Source organism: Ictidomys tridecemlineatus, chromosome 16, assembly GCF_052094955.1.
Source record: "Ictidomys tridecemlineatus isolate mIctTri1 chromosome 16, mIctTri1.hap1, whole genome shotgun sequence".
In the NCBI taxonomy this organism is placed as follows: domain Eukaryota; kingdom Metazoa; phylum Chordata; class Mammalia; order Rodentia; family Sciuridae; genus Ictidomys; species Ictidomys tridecemlineatus.
Window position 1 is genome coordinate 39,226,973 of NC_135492.1, and position 23,790 is coordinate 39,250,762.

At 40.1% G+C, this 23,790-nt stretch overlaps 1 protein-coding gene across 3 annotated transcripts in view; it reads right to left on the reverse strand.

Moving 5' to 3' along the window:
• The window catches only part of Pparg (peroxisome proliferator activated receptor gamma), a 167,105-nt gene extending 143,547 nt beyond the window's left edge, over positions 1-23,558 (reverse strand). The window contains exon 1 of one of the 3 annotated variants that reach the window (XM_078033457.1): positions 23,426-23,558. The gene's annotated coding sequence lies outside the window, so the exon portion shown is untranslated. Of the gene's footprint in view, positions 1-22,408; positions 22,503-23,378 lie in introns of those variants that run through there. The other 2 variants (XM_078033458.1, XM_013362176.3) reach the window with 2 other exon arrangements.
• Between the last annotated feature and the right edge of the window lie 232 nt (positions 23,559-23,790).

Here is a 23,790-nt window from a genome sequence, read left to right on the forward strand (position 1 = left end):
GGCAGACAGCAGGGGTCTAATATACAATTGAATACACAGCTTAACATAACCATCATCATCTCAAAGGCTTGCTGGTGACACCTCTCATGCACTCCTTTCTGGCAAAAATGCCATGCCTCATTGCAACTCGGCTATGGCTCTCAGCAAAGATAAGCAGTTTTCCCATCTAATTTCTAATGTGAAGGAAAGTGAACTATAGCCAATGTATGTGGCTTTGACTTTCTAGCATTGTTTAGTGCTTCTGCTTGGGAGCTGAAAACCTCTTGATGACAACTGAGTCTCAACAATAAAGCAACTATTCTGTTTTCAGGATGGGACGTGGTCATTTACAGAGACAGCTAATTTGTCAGTGCTGTCCGCCTGTATGTTCTGTATTCTCTGGATGTGGCAGCCGACCTGTATCACAGCCATTTACAGAAACACTCTTTATTTTAGTTAGCACAGAATGAAAGTATATCCATATCAAATCTGTTCTTTACACCATAATGTGTGTAACACATGAAGTCAGCTTTTTATGCTTAACACAGCTTTGAAAAGGTCTCATATGTGTGAAAATAAACAATTTAATTAATATGAATTAAATATTATCATGTTAATTAAAAATCATAATGTTAATAAATAAAAATATCTATCCAAAAACTTAAACCACACTGATTCCAGGTTAAGATTATGTCACGGTAGCTTTCCTTACTACCTGTCCCCCTTTCCCTTGGAAATAAATGCGAATTTATTAAGAAGTAGCAAGAAGGTAAAGATTTGGTGGAAACTGCTGCCTGTTCCTCGCTTATAACCTCAAGAGTTGGATCCAAGAGAAAACTGGGCTGAATCCTAGGACTTTCAGAGGCAGATAGAATCCTCCAAGCTTTCCCCACGCTCCTGAGAGCAGAACTCTCCTTTCTCTATCTCTTCAGAATTGCACTGTATCTTGGAAGTTACCGACTACAGAGATAAAATAGAGTAGGGCAGAGACAAGATCGTTCTGGGGTGATATCTATGCCAGGGATTATATGCTCTGTCTGGTCAGTTAAATACAGATGGGTTGATACTTATTAGTGATAAATCCCCTTTACCCAGCCCTGTAAGCCAGAGATCTGGCTGTGAAGACAAAAGGGAATCACCTCACCCTTTAACAAAATGCACACTAGAGGGGCTGTTCATATTTCTCATCCAACTGTTTTATATCTAAGTTTTTTATTTTGGCAGAATCTTCTTAGATTTACTCAGACCAATCTGTTTGAAATGGAATAAATGGTAAAAATTGACCATAGAAATAGAAAAACAATTAACAATAGAAACAATTGAAAATTTATCAAACAATAATTTCTGGGAAAAGCCCTGATCCTAGACAATCTTTTTTTTTTTTTTTTTTGATCCGGGGATTGAAATCAGGGGTACTGGACCACTGAGCCACATTCCCAGTCCTATTTTTTAGTTTAGAGACAGGGGCTCCCTGAGTTGCTTAGCACCTCACTTTTGGCTGAGACTGGCTTTGAACTCTAGATTCTCTCATCTCAGCCTTCCAAGCTGCTGGGATTACAGATGTGTACCACAGAGCCCAGCCCTACACAATCTGATAGGTGAATTTTTTTTCAAACTTTCAAGGAAGAGACATAAAAGTCTTTCTGATTGTACACAATGTAGAACAAATAAGAGAAGGAAAAAAAAAAGTGTCTCTGAGTACAAAAAGTTACAATGACCATATTAATTTCCCCCAAATAGCATAATAATGATCTGAAAACCTGACAAAAAGAGAAAAACATCAATTCTATGTGTTAATATTGATTCAAAATTATAAGTTAGGGCTGGGGATGTGGCTCAAGCGGTAACGCGCAAGCCTGGCATGCGCAGGGCGCTGGGTTCGATCCTCAGCACCACATAAAATAAAAAATAAAGATGTTGTGTCTACCGAAAACTGAAAAATAAATTTTTAAAAAATTCTATCTCTCTCTCTCTCAAAAAAAATTATAAGTAAAATGCTAACTGAAGAATTAAACAGGCCTGGGATGTAGCTCAGTGATAGGTGATAGCACACTTGTCTAGCATGTATGAGGCCCTGGGTTCTACCCCTGGCACTAAAAAACCCCAAAACCCAAAACTGAAAAACTTCAACAGTACACTAAAAGAATATAGTTGGATTATCTCAGAAAGGTGCAGGAAATTTATAAATTTCCTGGGTCACACCTGTAATTCTTGTGACCCGGAGGCTGAGGTAGGAGGATCATAAGTTTGAGGCTAGCCCCAGCAGTTTAAATGAGACCCCATCTGAAAATAAAAAAATTAAAAAGGGCTAGAGATGTAGCTCAGTGGTAGAGTTGGTTCAATCTCCAGTATGGTACCTCCCCCAACAAAAAAGTCACAGTACTAGGTCAAATTTCAAAAGGAACCATATGATTACACCAAAAAAAGCAAAAAAAAAAAAAAAAATAGGTACTCAATAAAATTCAACCTTATTGACAGTATTTCCTGTAAAAGGATATTAAAACTTCTTAAAACTTTAATAACAATAATATTTGTCTCAAACTTAACCAGTGACATCTTAATTGTGAAATACTCTAGCAGCATTAGCCAAGGTATATGCTACAAATAACTAGTTCCTCTTCCAACAGAAGAGGTTCCACCAGAAAATAAATTTGCATGTGGTGTCCACTTCTGGATATTAACAAAGTACCATCAGCTCTGTGCACACTCTGTAAGCTCTGCAGTTAAATACAAAACACCATCAACAACAATTTGCTGAACTTTATTGGTCTCAAAACACTTGTCTAGGCACTGTCTGTTATTCTCCTCCTCTAACCACTCTTCCACGAAATTCAAGTACCACTGACAAGCTGTCTTCTTGCTCACTTCGTTAGGACCTCTTGATTTTCACTCTATTTTTCTAATGGTGTGCTGATAAATGTTTAACTGACTCTCCTGGCATAAGGGGAAAAAATGCTCTGATTTGTAGATTTGCTACCTTCTATGGCGTAAAGTCTTCCAGTGGGACTAGAAGCTACCAACATGTCACCCAGCACAGCTTGGTGCAGTAACACACAACATGGTCCACCACACAGGTCCAATTTCCCCAGCCATTCCCTACAATGTAGAATAATTACAAAGTGATGCGGTTTGCATATGTACCCTTGTTTTTAATACAACCTGTTTAATACTAAAATGTATACAATTTAATTCTCAATAATGGATCTGCATAAACACTGGATCCTTACAATCCTGACCTGAAAATTCAGCAAATGACTTCCTTGAGCTGGTCTGAACTGGTTCCAGCACGTCATTATCTTTGTCTCAGAAGCACTGAGTATACCATTCCTGCTGGGCATGCTGGCTGATGCCTGTAATCCCAGGTACTTGGGACCCTGAGGCAGGAGGGTCACAAGTTTGGGATCAGCCTGGGCAACCCAAAATGAAATCTATAAAAACGGGGGGGGGGGGGGGGGGGGGCTGTGGGTGTAGCTCAGTGATAGAGCACTTGTCTAGCATGCACAATGCACAAGGCCCTGGGTTCAAACCCCAGCACAGAGAAATATTTTTTTTTCCACACTACTCAAGAAACTGTCTCCTCCCTTACTTAGCTCCCCAGAAATCAGATTCTCCTGATTCTCACCCCATCTTATGACAACTTTTGAGTCCTGGTACTTCTTCTGAGATTTTCTGTTGCATGGGCTCTTTGTTCTCTTCAGTCTCTTCTTGCCCTCAGCACACTCCCATTGATTTTTTTCACACAGCATTTTCTCAAAAGGGGGAAGGTGGAAGGATGCAAACATTTCCAAATGACTAATTTTTATCCCAAACTAAACACAGCCAGAGCTCCACGTATAGGGGCTCTGCATCCTCAGATTCATTCAACTATGGATTGCAAATGTTTTTAAAAATTCCATCTGCACTTAACAGGTGTATAGATTACAATAGAGTGTAACCACTATTTGCACAGCACTTACATTGTATTAGGTAATTTACATCATCAAGAGATGATTAAAAGCATACAGGAAGCCAGCATAGTAGCACATGCCTAGAATCCCAGCCCCTCAGGAAGCTGCCGCAGGGGGATCATCAGTTTGAGGACAATCTTAGAAACTAAGAGGTATCCTGTCTTACAATAAAAAATAAAAAAGACTGAGGGTGTATCTTAGTGGTAGAGCACCCCTGGGTTCAACCCCTAGTACCAAACAAAGAGGCAAACAAAAAAATCCACACATACAGGAAGGATGTGGGTAGGTGACATGCCAAGTGTTGAGATATTTTAAATAAGGGACTTGAGCATCTGGGGATTTGGGTACCCTAGTTGTGTTGTCCTGGGATCAACCTCTGTGGATTCCAAGGTACAGCTATATTTGGGTCTGCTACTGCCCTGTCCCCACTCTGCTACAGCTGATTCCATCAGAGAAAAGAACCCAACATGGGCCAATCACATTATCCCTCAGATTTTTACAGTAGTCATACAAAATTTACTATTCAGTTGACTTCCATATCCTCAGATAATGAATTAACTCTGTTTGCATTAAGAGGAATTGGGGGGCACACAGAAACAGGGACAGAGAAACGGGGGGGTGTTTCTTAATAGTGGTTGGTTTTAAGTGATGGTAGATTTGCTGAATATAATTAATGATTTGGTATCTAATTTACCTTGTCACAAGGAACAAGAACAGGGACTGTTCTTTCAAGTGACTTACGACTTAGAAGACACAAACCTGATTTGCAGTGAACCAGAACAACTCGAGTTTAAATCTAATCCAGGTTACACCTGAATATGGTTACGTTTGTGTGGATCTAATTGTTCCTATGGAATGGTCGTGGGGGGTGTGTGCAGACATCTCATGCTCTGGAAAGTCAAATGCTGGAAAATTAGGCTCTTGTGCAAGACAGGGTGGCTGCGTTTACAAGTGTTTGGGTTCAAGACAGTTCAGGCCTTGTTTAATCACCTGGCAGGTTATTTTGCCTCTCTCTACCTATTTCTTCCTCTCACCTTGATAGCACATACCTTATATGGTCGTTGGAAGAATAAAATGAGGTAATGTATGTTGAGGTCTTCAAATCCAACACAGAACTAATAAGTGCTCCATAACTATTAACTGCTACTATCAAGAGCTAGTTGACATCTTTGGTGCTTGAGTTAATTAAGAAACATATTTTTTTTAGAAAGATGGTTAAAAGACAATTTGGCTTAGGATTTTATCTGTGGGATAGAATAAAGGAAAAGTGGGGGGCAGGGTAGCAATGAATGGAAAGAAAGCAATCTCCAAATATGAAATCATATGGTTCCATTTATAAATCAATTGTAAACTAAATTATCCTAATGAGTTAGTTTACTCCCAAACGTCATGGGTGCTATTGAGGATTAGGACATAGAAGGAGACTATAGAAGTAAAATATTAAAGTGACAATTATTTGTGGAGCATCTGCTATTTGTTAGCAGGGTTGTGGATGACGGGGGGAAACAGGATGAACAAAACAGACAAATATTCTAGCTCTTGTGCAACTGCCCATATGAAGACACAATAAAAAAAATTATATGCTGAAGGAGCATCTGCTGAATGTTCTGTTTGGAAAAAATGGAGTAGAAACAAAGGTTGTTAAAGACGATCAGGAGGTCCCTCGAAAATCGACGGTGCTTTTACAAGGTTTTATCAGGCAAGGCCTCTTGACCCAGGTCTGCCCATTGAAGGATTAGTCATTTAATACTTTTTAAAAAATCAATGAAAACTCATTTTTGAGTGATGCCCAATTGTATTTTGTCTCACAAAGAACAACATAAACATGTTGTTTGTGTAAAATTCAGAATAAAAAATCCTTGTATGTATCATTTGATTAGCAGATTTTTTTTTAAAAAAATGTCTTTTCCATGTTAAAGACTGAACCAAAGACACAGGCACTGAGAAACAGGAGGAGTCATGGGGTGGGAATGGGGGGGGGGGTCAGAGAGAGAAAAAGAAGGAGGAAAAAAGAATACAGGAACACTGGGAATGGAAAAGGTGGGAGGGAAAGAAGGAAGCAGAACCAGCTCTAGTTCCAGAACAGAGAGGGAAGGAATGGAAAGAGAAAAGGAGAGAGAGGCCCAGAAACCCAGAATCACCATGGGGAATAACTTTTGCATGTTGAAGCTCGGCCATTCGCTTTGGATATAAGCACAGGAATTGGTCTTTACTCACATTTTAAATATTGTGTGTGGAAAGGAAGAAGGCACGGACTCTACTTGGCCCAAAAGTCTTCCCATTGCTCACCCCACAAAAATGCCATGTTAAAGAAACTCTCTTTGCTTTTCTTTAAACTCATGCTTTCCCAACCTCTGTTCCTATGCTCGTGCTATTTTTCCACTGGGAATGTCCCGTCCATCGCCTCATGTCACCAAACAATATTCAATAAATATTTATTGAGTAACTATTATATATCAGGCGCTGTTCTAGGCGCATGTCAAAATAATACATGTATTTTAAAGATCGGTATTTGTAGTTTTAATAAAACACAATGAAATGAGCTATTTTTGACCCCATATTAGCCTTTGAGTGAATATTTTCTTCTAACAACTAACATTTTTCTTCTGATACCATGAGCACTACAGTAATCCTTATGAAAAGAACTGTCCCTTATTTGAGCTAAACACGTTCCGGAATTTTCCCCTAAATAAGAGTGAGGATTATCATTCCTACAAAAGGATGAGGGCTCCATCTAGGAAGTTCAAGTACTGCAAAAAACTAGCTGACAGTTACAATCCAACATTTGTAGTGACTAAGTCAAATGGGTTGAATAATAAAAGTTATTTCAACTCTCACCCATTATCAAAAATGGCAACCCAGAGACATCCCCCAAAGGGGAGTCATGTTGGTTCTTGTTCAGTCGTGACGTTACATCACAGGAGCAACAACAAAATGATTTAAAGGTCAGCAGCTTGGCTGTAATTTATGTAACTTGATTCTGCAGAAATTTGCATTACTTGTGAAAAACATCACGTGAAAGAGGAACTTACTATAAATATAAAGGCTGGAAATAAATGAATGGCTGAGAAGGCTCTGGAGAATAACTTCTTTAAAAAGAATTGGGGAACTGCGTGGCTGGGGGTGTAGCTTGGTGGTAGAGCACATGCTCAGCATGCAAGAGGCCCTGGGTTCTATCCCCAGCACTTAGAGGGGATAACTCTAAGATGCATGTATGAACCTAATTTGTGCATAAATATCTTGACATAAATGCAATAACAAGTACCGATGAAAATGACCAGACACTTAGTATAAATTAATATTTTAAGATAGCAAATTACCAAGGAAATGTACTCTACTAAGTCAGTATTATAGAATAAGGAATTAGTGTACCTTGGGGTAGGATGTGACCTTACAAGTCACCTACCTTCATTTCTCCCACCAGGGCAAGACTTCCTAGGAGATGGTCACTTTTCCTTGTGAATGAAAAGGTCTAATGACAAAGTATTTTCTTTCTCGAGAGGTGGCCTGTCCCACTATTGGATGGCTGTGGTGATTCGAATCTTTCCTTATCCTGAGTCCCGCTGATACTTTCCAGCTCTTGTTTGACAAAGAAGGACGATGCAGTGGCTGTGTGTCTTCCTGACTGCTCTAGTCTCCGTGTCCAGCAAATGAAGTGGCACAGAGGGACCACAAACAAAAACTTCCCTCCAGAACTCAGCCACAAGGTCATTCAGTTCATCATTTAGCATGGTGGTCCTCTAAGTCTGGGGTGAAGGAAGAATTTTTTTTTATTCCCTGCTCTACTGTGGATACCCTTATAAAAATGCAAAATCGTGACAATATGAATATTTTAAAATGCTTATCCTCGAATCTGTTCTTAACTTGTGCCAGGCTAGTAGTCAACAACGTGTGGAGCAGCACTGAGTCACAGACTACACCTTAAGTGTCACTCTACTATACAGCATGGCCCCCATCTCCCCTTCCTCCTTGTTCCTGCAGGCCCCTCTCACATGTTAGGTCCAGATTTTGCAATAGTTTTCTGACCGTCCTCCCTGCATTCGACTGCTAACTTAATCTTCTGATTAAATCATCTCACTCCTCTTCTTAAGACCTGGAATCTCCTGACTTCTTATAAGATAAATCTCATACTCCTTTCACCTACATTCCAGACCTTTTATCATCAGACCGAAAAATCTCTATTTTCAACCATTTTTTCTTACTTCTTATAACCCTGAACTAGCCACCTCAAATTGCTTGATTTCTGAAAAGCTTCTCCAATGTTGTGCTTATTCACTAGTCACTATTCCAGGTTTGGGGGTTTCTTTTTTTTTTTTCCTTTTCTTTTCCTTTCTTCTTTTTTTACCCCCACCCCAAGCACTGAGGATTGAATCAGTGCCACATCCCTGGCCCCTCTCTCTGTAATCGACACCCAATCATTGTACGTACTGGCTGTCCGTCTTCCTGACTGCTGTAGTCTCCGCGTCCAGCAAATGAAGTGGCACATAGTGACCACAAACAATTTCAATACATATGTGTAAGGATCTGAGCAGGGTAACTGGTTAGTTAGGATATTCTTAAAGCAGTGAAACCAGGGGTAGGGGATGTAGATTGGTGGCAAAGCACTTGACTAGCGTGCACAAGGCCCTGGGGATTGATCCCCAGCATTAAAAAAAAAAAAAAGTTGTGCAGTAACCTCCTCTATGTGGTTCCAAAACATCTACATCACCTCCAGAGGAAATCCTGCATCCATTAAGCAGTCGCTCCCCTTCCTTTTCCCCATCCCTGGCAACCACTAATCTGCTGTCTCTCTACAGAATGACCAACTCTGAATAAATAATCCGTACAAATATGCAAATGAAGCTGGGGTGATGGCTCAGGGGTAGAGCGCTCACCTAGCATGTGTGAGGCACTAGGTTTGATCCTCAGCACCACATAAAAATAAATAAAATAAAGGCATTGTGTCCATCTACAACTAAAATAATATTTTTAAGAATATGCAAATGGGGGGCTGGGGATGTGGCTCGCCTGGCATGCGTGCGGCCCGGGTTCGATCCTCAGCACCACCTACCAACAAAGATGTTGTGTCCGCCGAGAACTAAAAATAAATATTAAAAATTCTCTCTCTCTCACTCTCTCACTCTCTCTTTAAAAAAAAAAAAAGAATATGCAAATGGAATCATACTTGGATGCCCTGCTTTCTTTCTCTGCACATGAAAAAAAAATTTTTTTTTTTCTCAAGGCTACCTTGTCCATCTTGAACTTTCAAAGTCTAGTTCAATTCTTCCCAGCTTCTCCACAAGGCTTTTTCTGGCCCTCCCCATCCTCCCCTCCACCCATATCTTAATCCTTTTCTGTTTTTTTTCTAGCATTCATTTCCGGCCTTACTTATTTCAGCCTTGAATCATATACTGCTGTGAATTGTGGGTTAAGTAATTCGACTGAGTCCTTTCGGATGGGTGCAGATTACAGGGTCCTGGCTAAGGAGCTCTGGTGTCTTTCCATGAGCACAGACAGCACCTACCTGAACAGGTGTGCCATCTGTTGTGTTGGGCACTGCAAGGGGGAGTAATAATTAAGAAAGCCAAAGTCTGGATAATCAAGAGAAAGCCTCAGACCTCTGCTTCATCCTTCCTTCAACCTCCTTCTCTCTAAAGACAAGAGCCTCCTTCTGTCTGCCAGGACACTTCTTTGCCCTTATAGCTGAACAGGTGTGGGAGCAGACAAGAAATGCTGGGTTGCCCAAGGGCTGAGAGGGTGGCAGCTCCCTGCACTGATCTTTAACAAACAGACTCCTACCTTCATCCTACATCCACAGATGAAGCTCTGTCAGAAAGAGTGGGTGACCAGAGATGTCACAAGTCGCTGTAAAATAAGCCTCCTCCATTTGTTGCTTTTCTATGTTAATCAGTTTGCCTGGTATTTTGATGGGAAGTTGTTCCTAAATACAGTTCTTCCTTGTAAAGGAGATGAATGCTAAATAATTATGGTGATAGTACTTGTGATTCATGTATGAAGTAGCTGAGCAATTAAATTGTTTTATAAAGTATAAACAAGCGAATAGGTCAAAACTTGATAGGGTTTTATCTAATAGGACAAAATGTATGAAAGGGAATGGGTTTATTTTATGCATGAATAATATGACTGAATAACCTGTTGTATTTTGCATCATTATAAAACTTTTTTTTCCAGGTGTAGCACTAACCAGAATTTTTGTAACAGTTGCCATTGGAAGCCTCCAAACAGGAATGTGAAACAGTGCTCTGGCCCTTAGGCCATTAAAAAACCTGTTCTTCTGACCAGGACAACTAAGGATCCAACAAGAGAAGGCTGAAGTCTATAATTAACTTTTTTTTTTTTCCTTTTTGTATCCCATTTTGCCTGTTTTAGAATAATGAAATGGAAATTTATTTTGGCATGAATTTCAAATCATTATGTACCTTAAAATGTTATATAAAATGGAAATTAACATTTTAATGAGCAATGCAGGGAATTCCCCTCAAATGTGGGAAACAGTAGCACTGAGAATTGCACATGATATTGAAAAAGCACATATTCTTCAAAATAAAGTCAATAGAATAACATAAATAATATGCACCAGGCCGTGAATTAAGAAAAGTATGCAATGCATGTATGTAAGAAGAATGAGGAAAACTACAATATGCATTCCTGTTCTCTAGGAATTAACAATTTTTCGTGGTATACAGAACTTATATTTAAAAATTAAAAGATGTGGTGGCAAATTAGCAAATATAATGTGTAACATGGTATATGGGGTGCATTTGATTACCTTTCAGCAAAGATTTGTCTTGTAATGTTTCGCTTAATCTAAGATCAAAACTAATTTGTGTCTTCTGAAATCAAAAACTGGTAGCCAAGGTAAATATTTCCTATGTCAAAGGAAATCAACTTGACAATTAAATGTTAATGTTCATAATAAAAAACAAATTCATTATATGTGTGTCTGTATTTGTTAAGATCAAAGACTGTTCTATCAGGTACAGGCAAACAGGTGGTGTGAATTGTGTGAATGGCCTAAAGACACCACCACACCAACACACATGTTCAATCAGTGATTTTTCTCAACTTTTATTGAGCTGTGGTTATTTGTCAGGCCAGTGCTAGGTGCTAGTTCATTTAGTCAGCATGTTGGAATCTCTGGTCTTTTAAAAACTCCAGTGTGACCATTTATAAGGTTAGTTTTCAGAAGGGCTGATTTTGACTTCCACATAAGGATACATAATGCTAAGAGGTCAATCAAAAATGTGGAGTTTGTGGAATTAAATGAGCAAAAATTTGAAAGCTTTGGTTAAATCTGCATTGAGGTGTGTGCTCAACATCCCATGGCACTGTATATGTGATAGAACTAATCCTGTGTAACTTCATACAAATTCCTCCAAAATTTATTTTCCTTATCTTTGCCCCCATTTCAGATTCAGAATTTATTTCTAAGTAGTCAGTAGGATATTTTATGACAATTTAAAAACAAAACTGAAATGGTTATTAGACAACCTGTGAATATAGAAACCGGAAGTGGCTACAATAATTTGATCAAAGGATGATTATTTAAAACAGGATATGGGTCTCCTTGTACTCACATATTATATTCTAAATATGTACAAGTCCTTCGGAGACTTTTAAAGTTCACACAATTCATTTTTATCTTAGAGTGCGTGCGCAGAACAGATTCAATGTGATGATACCTCAAAGAGGTATCTTTACCTCAAATAGCCAACTTCATTTCCCAAGAAAAAAAATAAGTGTTTTATTTTAATGGGTTATTCTCAGTGAACTTTGTTTTATATTTTTGTTCAGTATAAATAATTTTTTGGTAAATAAAGTTCTAAACCAAATCCATTTGGATAGTTAATCATTTCAGTAAGTTCACCGTGAGAACACCGCAACACAAAGATCCCTTGCGCAAAGTGTACAATCACCTTGTCATCTGGATTTCTTAGAACGGTAATACCACTGGGCGTGGTGGGGCATGCCTGCAATCCCAGCGACCTGGGAGGCTGAGGCAGGAGGATGGCAAGTTCAAGGCTGGTCTGGGGAATCTAGCTAGCTGCTGTAAATAAAATAAATAAAATAAAAAGGGATGGAGGTATATAGCTCAGTATGTAGTGCATAGTGGACTAGTTCTGTAATCCCAGCTACTCAGGAGGCTGAGGCAGGAGGGCAATTTAGTGAGACCTTGTCTCAAAATAAAAAAATCAAAAGGGCTGGGCGTGTAGCTCAGTGGCAGAGCTGGAGCAGGTGTGGTTATTAGCAAGTGCAAGGCCCAGCACCAAAATAATAACAGCAAAACAAAACAGCTTTGCTTTCAGTGGGTTTGCTCTTTGAGGTATCAGCACACTGAGTCAGTTCTACCCATGAACTCTAAGAATGAACTGTGTGAGCTGCAGTTTGCCTTGGCCTGTAGGAAGGACGAAATCAGAGACACAGGAGGGCAGAGAGAAGAAATAGTCACTGTGATGGATATACTGTTTCTTAATAGCTTTTTAAAACTTTAAGGTAAAGGTTATGCTAAGTCAGAAGGTTGATACAAATTTCACAAAAGAAGTCCCCAAAGGATAATCTGTAACCTGGGTCAAAGGCAAAAGCACTTAATTTTCTCCTTTGGGATTTCCAGAACAATGCACTGAAAAAAAATGAAGAAAGAATTAATTCAAGGGCTCTTACTGTCCTCTTTGTGTGCGGATATGTGTAAATATATGGAACTTTTACAACGCTCAGACAGATGTTAGGAAACCTTCATTCACTTCCTACCATTAACTCTCGGGCTAATTTTCAAAATTTATTATCACACATTACATCGAGGGTTCATAATGGTCATTGGTTATAGGAGTTTACCTTGACCTGCTTCTCCATCAGCTGCTATTTGTGATTACAAGTTCAACATTCTGCCAGGAGCTGGGAAACCAAATAACTCCATCATGAGGTCATTCAGTTACAGAAAAAAAAAAAAAAAGAATATAATAGATACACGTTTTTCTTGGAAAAAAATTTTAAAAGAGGAGGACTTAAAAAAAAAATTAACTCTGAGTTGGGTACAGTGGTACACACCTATCATTCCAGTGACTCAGGAGGCTGAGAGAGGAGGATTGCAAGTTTGGGGGCCAGCCTCACCAACTTAGCAAAACTCGGTTTCAAAATCAAATATATAAATGAAAACAGAAAATAAAGGCCTGGGGAAGTCTTACTCTGTGGTAAAACACCCCCTATGTTCAATATCTGGCAACAGAAAAATAAATAAATAAATAGAAAGTAACTCTAGCAGTTTAAAAAAAAACTCTATTTGCCAGCATATTCTAAAGATCAAAAGGATTGCAGGCTCTGAGAAATCAGCAAAATTGAACCTTATATATGGCTGCAAACATTAAAAGGCTGTTAACGGAGAGATGGATTATTAAATTTTGTTCCCCCTCCCCTTTACAAATAGTCAGGCAAAGAGTTCAGGGAAGTCGAATGTACAAACTAAAATTTAAGTATGAAATAAAAATTTGGATATAACAGAAAAAAAAATCATTTAGGTTTCTTTATGCTGACTTCCGTGGCTTTAAGCGAGTGGAAAGGGGTAGAAGATTTTCAGTGTGTAATATATTCTTTTCTTTGATCTTTACTGGTTAGGGTCACTGATACACTAAAAAGAAAGAAAAGCTATACATATAAGGGTTTATTAGAGAAGTAATTTTTATACTACTGTATAAACTTTGTAAAAGAGAGAAAAAATACATATGAAGTCTTCCACGTCCAAATTTAATATAACTATTATGACTTTTGTATAGTCCCTTCCAGATTTTTCATGTACATGTTATATAATCAATAGTGCACACACATTTTTTACGTATGTGTGTGTGTGTGTGTGTGTGTGTGTGTGTGTGTGTGTGTGTTTGCTGGAGATCAAACCCAGGTCCTCATGCATGCTAGGCAAGTACTCTATAACACTGAGCTACATCCCCAGCCCTTTTCTATTTTTTTATTTAATATTTTTTCAGAGGTGCTAGTGGTTTTCTAAGTCACTGTAGTAACTGTATATCCCATGTAGTCACTGTACCATAATTTACTTAACCATTCCCCTAATATTAAATATTTAAGTTACTTCCAATTACAGGTTCTTGTAACAATGCTTTTTATGAAAGTCTTTATACATATAGTTTTTCCTATACTCTCCAGCCCTTTGGAAAAAAGTCCTAGAAGCTGGGATATAGCATCAGAATTTGCAACATATTACCCAATTGCTTTCTAAGGGGACTGAACTAAATCAAATCAGAGATAGTGAGTCCAAATTTCTTCAGTCCCTGAATCATAAGTGTGTGTGTGTGTGTGTGTGTGTTGCCAGAGTTTAAACCCAAAGTCCATGTATACCAAGCATGTACTGCACTCCTGAGTTAAACCCCCCCAACCCACTCCCTGGATCAGAAAAAACAAAAATCAGCAGCAATCATTGGGAAAGGTATATTATTCAGCTGGAATTCAAGATTACACATTTGTATCTTAAAGTCTGTTTAACGTGAACCACTTCTCTAGGATTTGGTCATCCCCCACAGTCTTAGAAAAATCCAGTCTTTGATTTGGAGACTCAGGATTTCTAATGACCATTCTAAGACAAAAAAGAACCAGCCCCACCCTAAGAAGTGAGCCAGCCAGACTGTCTTGACATGAGCTTATTGACAGCAATGCTAAGATTTTTTTTTTCTTTTCTACTGATAAAAGGACAAGTCAATGGGGTAATTTTACAGGATGGTTGCAAAGGATTCTTTGAATGGGGAGAAATATGGCAAACAATTTAACTCTAGGCAAGGGTAAAACCTACTAAATAAAATCCAGACTGAGGGCATGGACAAATGCTCTGCACACTATCAGACGGGATGCAGGAATCTTCTTGGACCAGGGTCCCTGAACAGTATATTATACTAGAATATCTAAAACACAGATATCTTCAGAGGTTCTGATTCAGCAGGACTAGGGTGGGACTCAATAATTTGCATTTCTAACAAAAATTTCCAAAATGATGCTGATGCTGATGGTTCCAGAACCACACTTTGAGAATTACTGTCTTAGACAATTACTAATTTTGGCAGGGAGGGGTGGTTCCTGGGGATTAAACCCAGGGCCTCTCAAATGCTGCACAACATGCTCTAGGACTGAGCTATGTTGCCAGACTTTTTTATTTGGAGACAGGGTCTCACTCAATTGCCCAGGCTGCCTTCAAAGTGATCCTCCTCCTCCCTCAGCCTCCCAGGTAGCTGGGATTACAGGCATGCACTACCTCACCTGGCTATTTCTTAATTCTTATAAAAACATTTATACTGTGTCTCTTAAGCACTGTGCTGCATGTTGCAGAGAGAGATATGAAACCCTGTTGGCACCTACCTTCAAAAGAATGATAATCTATATTTCTGCTGACACTGAACTACTCTAGTCCTAAAAACCAACAAATTTGAGCCTTGTTGAACACAAAGTTTAAAAATATATAATACTGCCTTTAAATAAAGCCAGGATGTTTCTAACTAGTTCCAAATGCTTTAGGAAAACATGTAGTAATTCTACATTGCCAAATGCCTGCCTGGGTATTTTATTCACTCTTCTGGATTAAACCAACACATGCAAATGATTTTTTTTTGAAGTTTCTACTTCACTTATATTTATATCATTCATATGTTTGTTTTCTTTTATAAACCTTATTCACTATATAAAAAGAGCAAAGAATTTATATTGGGCACTTTTCCATATGTAGTTCAAAACTTATTTACATAGGTTAATTTTCAACTGCCAGAAAAGAACAATATTTAGGAAGGTACTGGGATACTGTTTTAGATTTATGGACGAGCAAGGTCATGTAGAAAATCAATGACAAGTAAGCAATGTGCTTAGTCATGAGGCATGAGGGTGGCCCATACTTAACAGTGAAACACCAACAATTAGCTGATTCATAGAGTTAATGAACTTGAGACAGTTACTAAGGTTTTCTTTCTTTTTTCTTTTTTTTTTCTTTTTTTTGGTACTTGAGATTGAAACCAGTGATGCTTTTATCCCTGTCCCTTTTATTTTTTTTTATTCTGAGACAGGGTCTCACTAAATTGCTGAGGCTGGCCTCAAACTCACAATCCTCTTGCCTCAGTCTCCTGAGTGGCTGGGTTGATAGGCGTGTACCACCACACCCAGCTGAACTTTTATTTCTAACAGAGACCCACTGCCTTGAAATAACTATTTTCAGCCAAAAGAATAAAATAAAGTATGTAAGAAATTTTATGATCTGCGGGTGTGCCAAAGACGGAAACATTATTTTTTAATTATTTATTTTTTATAACTTTATTTGATTGATTTTTTTTTTAATGTGGTGCTGAGGATTGAATCCAGTGCCCCACATGTGCTAGGCAAGTGCTCTACCACTGAGCCACAACCCCAGCCCTTAAACATTATTTTTACTTCTTTGGTCCCTTTTTTTAATTTTTGTTTTTCCTGAAGTGATTGAAAAGTCCCTCTCATTTCAATCTCTTAGGAAGCAACTTTCCAAACTGGCAGAACTAACTCATAAGGAGTGGAACACTGATTTAACATGGAGAAAACAGAGGAGACGTACTATTTGACCACTTGATTACATTAACCAACCTCGGTCTTATACCTCCTGACTTTTGTAATGTTGCCTAGGAAAATTGATATTTTATAACTGCTTGTTTTCTTTGAAGCCATAATGGTTCGAGGAAGATTTGCAACTTGTTTTGATTTTTAAGAGAAAAAAATGAAGGCATGATGAGTGCATAGATCTTTTCCTATCACTGCTATCCCACACAGTTATTTTCGTTTTTTATTGCGCAGGGGCTGGCTCATGGGGGAAACTGGGACAAGCATTACCTTAATTTTATTTATTTATTTTCTCTCCTGATCCCCTCTGTTCAACTCCAGATACGTTCTCTACTTCTTCCAGGCCTTGTTTTCAGGTAGCAAGGAAATAACCAACTCGCTCAAGTTCTTCCTGATAGCGATGTTATGAATTTGCCCGGCTAGGAACAATGGCTTTTTAACAGTGGACTCCAGCCCTGAGAGCGATAAAGACATTTAAGGAGTTCTTTCCAGAACTTCACCATTGCACTCAATCCGTCTGACAGTTATGTTTCCCCATGGCCCTCACTATAAAGGAAGATTTATTGCTTAAACATACAGGGTGAAATTGTGTAACCTCTTTCCATTCCCTTTCTGGATTCTTTCCTGAAGGAAATCTGAGAGCCACAGAGAACAATGATAAGTGGCACTTTTAGAATATACAGTGATTCTAGAATCCTATAGTGTCATCCTGGAACAGGGTAAATTCTCTGAAACCAAACTTCTGTTCCAGGACACCGTAACCACACATCCTGTTGATGGTGGGAGTTGAGCACACAGGGATCTGTCACACTCCTACTCAGGGTATTTCCCTATTGCTGTCTCTCCCTCCTATCTACCTTCTCCTTATCTGTGGCAAACTGTGAAGGACTTCTCGCCCTAGGTTGATGCTAATCTGAACTCTTCCCAGAGGTCATATAATTTGTCTCAATATGTCTTACCTCTATAATATCATTTAGATGAGTCCACAAATTAAGGCTTTTTTTTTTTTTTTAAAGTGAAACAGTTAAACTTTGGCAATGAATTTATTTTCTAAGAACAATCAAGTGGGGGCTTGGGAGTGGTAGAGCCCTTGCCCAACATGCATAAGGCTCTGAGTTCAATTCCCCAAAACCTCAAAACCAACCAGCCAACCAACCGACCAATGAAGTGAGGCTTGGGGTTTTTTGCTTGGTAGTGAAGTGTATGCTTAGCATGTTTTGAGCCCCTGGGTTCAATCCCCAGCACCAAAATAAATAAACACATACATAAATAATAAACATATGAAATGATTTTTTTAAAAAAAAATAACAAAGCATAATAAAAATAAACAGATACTGGATTAAATTGAAATAAACCATTCTATGATCAAGTTTAAATCCTGACCGGGAGGTTTTAAAATCTTACTTTAATTGGTTCAAGTTGCACGGATTGACAATGTCATTTCTTTCCGTTCTGAGAAAATGCAGCTGCGAAAAGAAATTCACTGCCTGCTGTCCCAACTTCAATTGAGAATGGCCTGTTCACTAGAATACCTGAAGGTGCAATAATGACTCCAAAAAAGCACAAATTATGCTTGCGATTAAGAGAGTAGACGTTAATGAACTCCTTGATCCCCGCCTCCAAAGGGAAACCCACATGAATGAACTTGCTTTTGAGGTGACAGGGACACCCACCCCACCTACCAGTACTAGCTTGAGCGACTGACTCTTTGCCTTCCATTTCCCTGTCCTTTTAGTTAGGTGCTTGCTTGGGACTGAGCGAGCAGAGGGGTAGACCAGGTGCACTGTGCAGTTAGCTCGGGCCCAGCAAGGGTGGGAGGGATCCTCCCAGGCACCACACGTGAGTCCTGAGTCGCTGTCACTCCAGGCTACTCTCAGCTCACCAGAGTGCCGCTGGGGATCCGGCCCCTTGTTTGCAACACTCAGTCCAAGTCCCTTCCTTTCTCACACAGGAGACACTTCGAGATGATATGTATTATTTCATTCTGAAGGAGAATTTAAAACGTACTCCTTGGATAGTACACGATTAATCATATACTTGTCCAATTGCTCCCTGTTAATAAATAGGTGAGTTATTAGGAGGCATATTAACTTTTCATGCTACTGGAATACTACTTGTTGGTTACTGCCTGTTGAAAGGGACCTCATTTTAAAACACAAGCACAAGTCACTGCTTAGTCTTTTAGGCTCCATAGTAAACTGTCTTCCGAGCAGACGGATAATCGGCCTCACTGGAAAACACATTTGCTCCCCGATAACACGTTTGACAAATTCTCAGATTGCGCCATAGAGACATAAAGAACAGAGGGCTGGGATGTAGCTCAGTGGCAGAGTGCTTGCCTAGCATGCACGAGGCCCTGGATTCCATCCCCAGCACTGGGGAAAAAAAAAAATGTGAGCAACAGAAATTTAGGGCTGAGGCTGCGGCTGCGGCTCAGTGGTGGAGCGCTTGCTTAGTATGTGTGAGGCACTGGGTTTGATTCTCAGCACTGCATAAAAATAAACAAACAAATAAATAAATAAGGGCCCAATCACAATTAAAAAAATAATAGAGATTTGTGAAATAAAAGCACAATCCATGCCTTCTAGACGCATAAAAAGTAAATATTAATCTACTTGTGTACACAGGACTCACAAAGATGGAAGATTAGACTTGATTTTTGTCTGAAGTCATCAGGGAATAGGAAATATAATTTTAAAATGAATAATGAAATATTCTAAGAAACATTTTATGAATTCACAAGCATTATCTTCAAACTAATAATCTCAACATTAGTACTGGGGTGTACTAAAAGAGTAAAAGAGTTAGCTATGACACAGCTACTCAGGAAGGTCAATTACTCATTTAAGATACACAGGTTTGCTGATAAAAGTCTTAAAATCATACCTCCCAGAACAAGGAATAATAACTGAAATATTTTTCCCACTTCGCAAATGAGGAACTTGAGCTAGAAAGGGTAAGTGACTGGCCCCAGCTATAAAAAACTGAAACAGTTAAACAATGTAAACATTCATATTCTAAACTGAATACTCAGTATTAAATTGCTGATGTACATTTATGGTCAGAAAAATACTAAGAACACATAAACCCGTTTCTTAAAGTAATAACTGTAGCATACACTATAAATGTCCCCCAAATATTGCCTACCGTGGGCGAATAGATTTCCAAGAATCTAATGAAGTATGTTAGGTGAATAAAAATCAAAATTCACCGTTTTTTATTAAATAATAGCTTTAAAACATGTACTGAAACAGACTTTATTACTGTACATATATATGTAACTACATGACCAATATTAGTCTACAACATGTACACTCAGAAAAATGAGAAATTATATCCCATCTATGTATGATATATCAAAGTGCATAAATGCATTCTACTGTTATGTACAACTAATTAAAACAAATAAAAAAAATTAAAAAAAAAACATGTACTGTGTAACTCCCTTGAATCTACTTCTGTATTCAGACAAAATACAAATAGTAAATAAGAAACCCCAGGAAGATTTCAAATGATCTTCAAATTTAAATATTGACGTTGTCTGCGAGGAAACTATGCGGTATGACGTTCTAGGGCTTTCTATGCTGGCAAGATGGATATTGACAGATCTCACTGTTTTTTGGTGGCGTCAAATAGGATCAGTCTCAAAGGACTTTTTGTAAACAACCTAAAATCGCTGCCCTTTATGTTGTTTTTAGGTATGAAGGAAGAGAATTAAGGAATAGATAATGAAGGAATCTACCCCCCCCCCAAAAAAGGCAAAGCAAGTTGGAAATTCAGTTTAATAGTTTGTGGGGACAGTGCACGCTTGTGCTCACAGACCGGTTGACTTAAATCCAGTTTTCTCGACTAGTGAATTTTTAAAATCCTTTACAACTAATATTTACTTAGTGAAATCCTATAAAAGTGAAAACTTCTTGCAGTAAATTTGCCACATCTTATCACGCCCGTGATATTTCCAAGTTCAAATGACAATGAAATCAGCAGAAATACACCTACAAATTAGAATGACCAACGTTTTCTGTTGTGTGCACTGGTCATAGACAGATCCTATGAAAGAAGCAAAAATTTGGGCCAGGATACAGAAAGCACTTGGAAAATATTATTTAAACATATTTTTCATATTTGTCAAAAGTCTTCTGTTATTAATAACCACGTCATAATTTGAAAACTAAATGAAATGCGTTATTAACACTTGGATAAGTTTCCACAGAGATGCCTTTTCATAGACAGCTTCAACAGAAAACCATCTTGACAAGGTTAGTGGCAAACATTCTTATTTTCACAGAATTACACAAGAGAAAATAAGTATCTGTTGATATTTATATCATTTACTGATTAAAAATAATCAAGTTGCAAGATCAGTAAGCCACTTCTACCTGATATTCCTAAAATCACACTTTGTGTCCTATATGAATTTTAAAAGTTGTAAGGATTTTTAGATATTGTAATTAAAAAAAAATGTCACCTAGGACTTTTTGGAAAGTAATTCTGAAACATAAAGAAATGATGCTAAAGGAAATGAGTTCCTTTGAAGAAAATATTGCATTTAATTGTTAAAAGGAGTAATCACAAAAATATTTCCAAAGTACCCTCAAGTTCAATAAAAATTATGATGCCAGTGGCCATTTTAGTTTTAATTTTTTTTAAAAGAAGAAATTACACTCTCTTAAATGTCAAAGAATGACCAACCAACAGTACAAAAGTCTTCGGCCTGGAATTCTCCAAAACTTTATACTTCACTGATGCCATGGGTGTATAGCAGTTATTATAAAATCTAGAAACAAACTTTTACATATGAAAAAAAGTTTCTGATTAAAAAGTAAAAGCATCAGGAGCTAGGGTTGTGGCTCAGTGGTGGAGCGCTTGCCTCACTGCATATAAATAAGTGAATAAAATAAAGACCCATCAACACTAAAAAAAATTTAAGAAAATAAAAATAAAAAATTAAAGCATCAATAGTGTTTTTCCTCTCTTTCCAATGACTTGCAGAAGATTGAGAAGGCCACTAGTTGGTTCTAAGACCTTTTTATTGAAGATACAATCGTCAGCAAATTAAATATCAAATATCTCATAATTTAAATAAAGGAGAAAAATTATGTGAAGTTTAAAGAAGGACAAAAATGGATGGTTTGGCAACCCACTTCACTCTTGGGGTAACGCGACATTAGTTTTGTATATTAAGATGAATATTATGGTTCAATATTTAGCTCCAGAGAGAGTCTGACTGAAAATATACTACACAAATATTAAAGTCACAACAGAATCTTTTGAAATATCACTCCAAACACTAATTGTTAGCAACTAAGAGTGTTTCTGCCCAACTTTGATAAGAGTGTTTCTCTGAGAAACCACATTTAATGACTGTCACTCCCCACACCAGAAAGATTTTCTGAAGCATCTATCCCCATTACTTATGTTTTCAGTCAGTGATCAGTCACTTAGCTATAGACAGGAAGACTGCAGCAGAACACCTGAGATTAGCTGAAGACCTGCCCAGGTTCAAGAATAAGTTATTCATTGCTTTTCTTAATAACTCTTAATAACAACTGTTTCATGAATGATGTTAGAAAAAAGTTGACAGTCCACTAATGTACTTCAAAATCAAGAATTTTTTCCCCAGCCACAGCTACCCTAGAGCTCAGTTCACCACTTCGTCTGATTTTCAAATGAGAATAAACACAGATTAATTCTATATTTTGTCCCCAACTATTCTCTTTTTCACCTAAAATAACTAACACTATTTTTTTCCCCCTACCATTAGCCTCAGACCCAAGTGGATCCGATTCTTGCTGTAAAACAAGCACACTGCAAGATAATAATGATACAAATACAGAAGGTGAGAGTAATTTTGCCAGTTTTGGACATCTCACCAACACATTCCAACCAAAGGCAATTAAAGGGAGCCGACTCACCTAAGTAATGGGGAGTTAGCAAGAAGACTTTAGAAATGCAGCCTTCTGATCACCAGCAGAGGTAAAGGCCCCTTCTTTACCTACCAACTGCCCTTATATAAAAGCAGCAGTTTGGTGACTCCCAGTTTCTGCCTCCTTACCTTAGGCCCCGCCCCAAATACCGAAGTATTAAGTACCAGGACAGCACACCCACCTCCACCCCCAGCATCGGGGGACGGCAGATCTGTTGGCCGATTCCACCCCTATGTACCCTCAGCCAGACTACAAAGCGACGCAGTTTACGCCTGGCACGTGTGGCAGCCACATCACAGCGATTTGACCTTTCCAAACACCTGGGGGTGCGGGTGGGACCGGGGACCCGCAGTCGGCATCCCCTCCAACCGGGAGGAGCCCGGTGGACATCCCTCAGGGCCGGTACACCCAGGCCAGGTGGCCCCAAGTGCGCCTCTCTCTGAAAACTGTCACCACGACCCACAGAAAGCCACCGCTGCTGAAGTTCTTGGAGACTCGGGGCGACCTCCCCGTCCAGGGAACTCCGCGGCCGCGGGACGGACGAACGCGGGAGCCACGCTCCTCCTCATCCCGGACACCCCGGTCCCAAAGCTCCCCGACGCCTGCGCACCTCCTCCAGGGACGCGGAGGTCCCGGTCCTCGGGAGGGTCCCCGCGCTCCCCGCGCTCTCCCCAGGGGGGGCCTGTCCTGGGCTCGGGGACACTCGGGTTCCTGTCTACCCAGCAGAGACCGTCCGCGGCTCTCGGTCCCCGCGCCTCGCGTGCTGCCCGCGTCCTCCACGCCGGGTCAGCCCCACGCGGGACGCCACCCTCAGCCCGCGACCCCGCTGGCCTGTCACCCGTGACCCTGTCCGTCTCGGTCCTCCCGGGACCGGGACCGTTCCTCAGCGCGGAACCCCTTCACCCGCCCGTCGGTCCGCGTCCCCTCAGACCCCGTCCGCGGGTCCCTCGGGCCCGACCTCCGCGCGCCCCCTTCCCGGGCGCCGCCGGGCACTGCGACTCTGACCTGCGGCGCTGGCGGCGGCGTGGCGGCCGCTCCGGTGTCCCCGCGGCCGAGCCGAGCGCCCCAGGCGGCGGCTCCGGCTCGGGCTCCGCTCCCAGCGCGGTGGGCCCCGCCTGCCCGCCACCGAGCCGAGCGGGGCCGGGGGCGGGCGCGGGGCGGAGGCGGGGGCGGCGGCGCGCGCCCGAGGGAGCGGCCGGGGCCGGCGCCGCGCCCGCGCGCACAGTAGGGCCCTGCGCCGGGGCCACCGCGCCGCCCGCGTCCGCGCCGGCTACCTGGCCTCCCCAGCTCCTCGCTGCCACCGCTGGGAGGCGGCCCACAAATGGTCCCGTTGTCACGGAGCAGGGACCCGAAGTCCAGAAAGATGCCCA